Here is a 6000-nt window from a genome sequence, read left to right as displayed (position 1 = left end):
AGCACATGTAGAGTATCCCGTATGAAATCATGATGACGTGCTCCATCGAGCGTAGGTGGAAGAACATGGGGCCCAATCAAGACATCACCAACAATGCCAGCCCAAACGTTCACAGAAAATCTGTGCTGATGACGTGATTGCACAATTGCGTGCGGATTCTCGTCGGTCCACACATGTTGATTGTGAAAATTTACAATTTGATCACGTTGGAATGAAGCCTCATCCGTAAAGAGAACATTTGCACTGAAATGAGGAGTGACACGTTGTTGGATGAACCATTCGCAGAAGTGTACCCGTGGAGGCCAATCAGCTGCTGATAGTGCCTGTACACGCTGTACATGGTACGGAAACAACTGGTTCTCCCGTAGCACTCTCCACACAGTGACGTGGTCAACGTTACCTTGTACAGCAGCAACTTCTCTGACGTTGACATTAGGGTTATCGTCAACTGCACGAAGAATTGCCTCGTCCATTGCAGGTGTCCCCGTCGTTCTAGGTCTTCCCCAGCCGTGAGTCATAGGCTGGAATGTTCCGTGCTCCCTAAAACGCCGATCAATTGCTTCGAACGTCTTCCTGTCGGGACAAAAAAAAAAAAAAAAAAAAAAATGGTTCAAATGGCTCTGAGCACTATGCGACTTAACTTCTAAGGTCATCAGTCGCCTAGAACTTAGAACTAATTAACCCTAACTAACCTAAGGACATCGCACACATCCATGCCCGAGGCAGGATTCGAACCTGCGACTGTAACGGTCGCTCGGTTCCAGACTGTAGCGCCTGTCGGGACACCTTCGTTCTGGAAATCTGTCTCGATACAAACGTACCGCGCTACGGCTATTGCCCCGTGCTAATCCATACATCAAATGGGCATCTGCCAACTCCGCGTTTGTAAACGTTGCACTGACTGCAAAACCACGTTCGTGATGAACACTATCCTGTTGATGCTACGTACTGATGTGCTTGATGCTAGTACTGTAGAGCAATGAGTCGCATGTCAACACAAGCACCGAAGTCAACGTTACTTTCCTTCAATTGGGCCAACTGGCGGTGAATAGAGGAAGTACAGTAGATGCTGACGAAACTAAAATGAGCTCTAACATGGAAATTAAGCGTTTCCGGACACATGTCCACATGACATCTTTTCTTTATTTGTGTGTGAGGAATGTTTCCTGAAAGTTTGGCCGTACCTTTTTGTAAAATCCTGTAGATAACTGCGTCTTCTGTGAAAGTCTGGTGTAAAGAAGTAGTCGTGGAATTAATAGTGGATTCTAAGAGTTTTAACAAAGCTTTTTGTTTTTTATTTTGGAATATTGTTGCAAAGCCTTAGTTTTACAGTGTTAGTTCATGTCGCAGACTTTATATACTGAAAACTGTCGGTATGTTCTCTACAACTTTATGAAACCACCAAACTGCTCATCAAGTCAAACTGTGATATTCCCAGTACAACTTCAACTTGGCTCCAAGCTATATGTCTTTAGAATCACTTTTGAAGTATCAACTAGAACACAGACTCTATCCTGGATACGGAAATAAGATTTCAAGCGAGTTTTGAAAATGATATGAGTTATTTCGCTATTTCTCATGCTCACGAAGAAGTTTACATGATCTTATATCACGTGTAATTGTCAACCATAAAATATTCGCTTTGCTTATGCCTGTTTTATTGTAGTTCTTTATTACTGTTACGTTCGAGTCGTGATCTACATGTCTGTCATTAGGTATAGACTGTGTTTTTTAAAATGCACGCAGCATCAGTATACTGATTTATGCTAAATGCTTTTACAGAAAGCATTATCCGACTAACCTTTACTGGAGTGACTAACTTCCCTTTCCTTGATGTGTGCTCCTAATCTTCACCGGAGTCCTTATTCTGGTTATTGTCAATTTGCTTCTTTTCTTACGTTATTCAAACGTTTTATTTTACTAGACGTGAAACTGTCGTTGCTGCTGTCAGTCATGTTTCTGGAATACAGCCGTGCAGAACACCTGATATGACCGCTTGTTGTGCTGCATCCGGACAGATACCATGAGAACTATTAACACCACTGTAAGATAATATTGTTAACAGCATTATTCCACCAGAAACACAATCAAGGCTGTGAAGATAGTGGTGAATCATCGAAGTTCAAAAACCGGCCGGAGTGGCCGTGCGGTTCTAGGCGCTACAGTCTGGAGCCGAGCGGCCGCTACGGTCGCAGGTTCGAATCCTGCCTCGGGCATGGATGTGTGTGATGTCCTTAGGTTAGTTAGGTTTAATTAGTTCTAAGTTCTAGGAGACTGATGACCTCAGAAGTTAAGTCGCATAGTGCCCAGAGCCATTTGAATCATTGAAGTTCAAAGGATATTAGGTTTCAGAAGCCAGGAAATGTACCAAAGTAGTAAGCACAGCACAATAGATCCACTTCTTTACTTATAAGTAATTTAATTTAGGTTCGTGGACCTATTGTGTCTGTGAATAAGCAAGCTCTGTGTGGCAAGCGATTATTATATCGCCAGACACGGTACTCGGCCGCGAGTGCCAGTTACACATGGAATGGGTAACAAGCAGCTTAGTGGATTTGATCCAGAACAGCTCATCGTGGCTCTCTGTGTCCTGTAACTCCAAAGTTGTGCACATGTAGGTCTTTCCGATTTCGGGAGAAGTCACTGAAAAACCGTCAGATTAAGTGGAAACATGCAGGAAAACTAGAGAGGCTGAGTAATCGGTCTTTAGGTCTTCAGGAAACGGTTTTGTCGCACCATGTCATTTCAGATCGTATAGGGTGTATTTCCATGACAGTGATATGTGTATGGAACCACCGGACAAAAGAGTCACACACAGTGATGAACGAGCACTGTACAAGGCAATGTACCACCCCTGGAAAGACTGCCGTCTTGTCAACATGACCACGACGGATCGTACACGTGCGTCACAGTTAACTACACGAAAGAGCGTGGAAACAGGCGTGGAAGCGTCCGCGTTGAAAGTTCGTCTGCAGATAGGACTGGTCCCACACAAGCCACTGTGTTGACTTGCAGTTGCACAGAAATCAGAAATGCCTCTGAGTACTATGGTCACATCAACGTCGTCACTGGTATGCTGACTGGCGAAATGTAATGTTTTCGAAAGGAGTCTCGCTTCAACGTCTTCTGCAGTCGATGGCCTTAGTCTTTTTATATGCTACCGCAGTGACCACAGTGTGGCAGCTTACATTTTTAAGCTTCATAGCGGGCAAACGAGGAGTTGGATCGTTTGGGGCTTCATTGAATACAACACACGATCTCGACTTCTACATATTAAAGGTAGTCTGAACAGTAATCACTACATTAGGGAAGTTTTAGAGCTCGAGGTTCTGTCCCGTTTTCATGACATTTCACATGCCATATAACAGCAGGGCAATACTTGTCTGCATATAATGAGGAACGTAAAAGCCACCTTGGCAGCACAATAGATGCTAGTTACTCCTTTCCTGACCTACACGTTCACCTCATACTTTCCCTTTCGAACAGGTCTCGAAAATGTCTGGCTTGCAGACTGTTTGTCACAATCTGTCAGAAATCACCGTTAATACCTCCTGGACTCGTGAACAATCCACGAGTAGGATGGTTGCCGAGGAACACATTATCTGAACAAAAGAATCGAGATACTCTTATGTAATACGGAATTGACCACTAGATGTCACAAAAGGCGGACTCACCAGCATAAAAGGAGCCGAGGAGTATTGTGTTGTCACAAGAGAAGCATTAACAGCAGCATGGGTCCGTCAGGAGAGCTTAGTGACTTCTAACGTGGACTAGAGTCACCTGAGCAACAAGTGCATCAGGCACATTTCAACCCTTGTAGTATTGCCCAAGTCTATTGTTGGTGAAGTAGTAGTGAAGTATAAACGCGAAGGAACAATAACAGCTAAACTATGCCCAAGCAGGCCTTAAGTACTTGACTGACAGTGACTGTCGAGCACTGCGGAGTTTTGTTGTAAAAAAAGCGCCTGAAATCAGCAGAAGGAATCACTCGTGCTCCCAGCAGCACAGCTTGCACAATGGCCGCACGTAATGAGATTAAAAATGGGACAAAAAGATAGGGCAGTTGCTCATAACCCACATATTTATGTCGTCAATGGAACGGTTAGCGACACTTGAGGCGGTGTAAATGTCACTGGACAGTGTATGGCTGGTAACGAGGAATTTGGAGTAATTAATCACGCTATACTCTGTGGCAATCCTATGGAAAGTTTCGGTTTGGCCAATGTCTGCAGAACGTTGCCTGCCATCATGTGTAGTGCAAACAGTGAAGTATGTGGGAGGTGGTGTTGCAGTATGGACATGTTTTAAGTGGGTGCTTAAGAAAACTCCTAAATGCGTAATGATATGAACACGTTCTACAGTGTTGTGTACTGCGTACAGTAGAGGAACACATCGGAGACGAAAATTGTTTGTATCAGCGTGACAATGCATTTGTACTGTGTGAAACAGTGATTTGCGGACAGTAACATTCCTGAAGTGGTCTGGTCTGCTCAGAACCCAGACGTGGGTCCAATGAACACCTCTGGGATGAATTAAAACGTCGAATACGCTCCAGACCCCAGCGTCCAACATCACTACCTTCGCTGATTTCGGCTCTTGAGGAAGAATGAGCCGTTATTCCTCCACATACATTCAGACATCTTTTTCAAAGCACCCCCAGCGTAGATCAAGCCTTCACAAAGACAAGGGATGGACACACCACATATTAATGTGCACTGGTTGATGTCCACATACTTTTGTTCAAGTAGTGTATATCCAAACCCTCGTTTATTCCATGCAACGAGGTTTTGAGTGTGCCTGCAGCACGTCGGGGCCTCATATCGTACTGAATTATCGAAATGAGGTCGTGTACCTTAGCCGAGCCATAATGTCGGTTTGTCACGTGTATCTTACCTGGAGCTGGAATTTTCACAAATGTTAACCTAAATGTTATTAATTTTGTGTAACATTCCAGCAAAGGTAGCTTCCAGTTTTTGAATTTCATTATGTTTTTAATCATAACTTCAGCCAGTTTATATTCCGTAACAATATGATGACTGATGTTACGGTTTAGATAAAGAAAATCTATCCAGTTAAATGATTTTCGTAAGAATAAGAAACATATGGTTTTTGCCATGTTGAGCGTTCAGGAAACCAGTCCAGCCAAAGAACCAGTAATGCCTGTTTTCCTACGACTAAAAGTATTGAACTTGAAGGTTCAGAGGTGTAAGAAACGTTACACACACACACACACACACACACACACACACACACACACAAACACAGACAGACACAGACACGTGCTCCTCAAAATGCACTAACGTTTACTACTTACACAACGATTAGTCTACAACATTAACTTCTTTCTATTATTTCATGTAATTTGGTATCTGAGTATAATCAAGCTCCCGGCATCTGGTTACCTTCAGTTCTCCACGTCCTTCTGTTGTGCAAAGATACACTAACTTGCCATTAATTACGTGATTTCCGTCAGAATTTGAGCATTCTTGAACGTCGCGATGAAGTCTGGCCGTAGACATTCACTTCACCTCTTGCTAGGATGAATTTCTGCGCAGTGGTGTCCGCAGCTCGTGGTCGTGCGGTAGCGTTCTCGCTTCGCACGCTCGGGTTCCCGGGTTCGATTCCCGGCGGGGTCAGGGATTTTCTCTGCCTCGTGATGACTGGGTGTTGTGTGATGTCCTTAGGTTAGTTAGGTTTAAGTAGTTCTAAGTTCTAGGGGACTGATGACCATTGATGTTAAGTCCCATAGTGCTCAGAGCCATTTGAACCATTTTTTGCGAAGTGGTAGCTGATGTGTGCAATTGTTTCCTTCCATTACCCCTTGATGTTGATGAACATTTCTGTGGCTTTTTCAGGATTGTTTGGGCCAGCTGTCATTTGGTGCAATAAGTCATCCTACAAATTATTTGTGCATTTATTTGACGTGACAGGAACAGGGTCCTCAGTACCTCTCTAGCATTTACAGAGGTATTCTTAGAGGTTTATAGTTAACATTACAGA

The sequence above is a fragment of the Schistocerca serialis genome, chromosome 3 (genome assembly GCF_023864345.2).
Source record: "Schistocerca serialis cubense isolate TAMUIC-IGC-003099 chromosome 3, iqSchSeri2.2, whole genome shotgun sequence".
Taxonomy (NCBI): Eukaryota; Metazoa; Arthropoda; class Insecta; order Orthoptera; family Acrididae; genus Schistocerca; species Schistocerca serialis.
Note: the sequence above shows the minus strand (reverse complement) of the source record.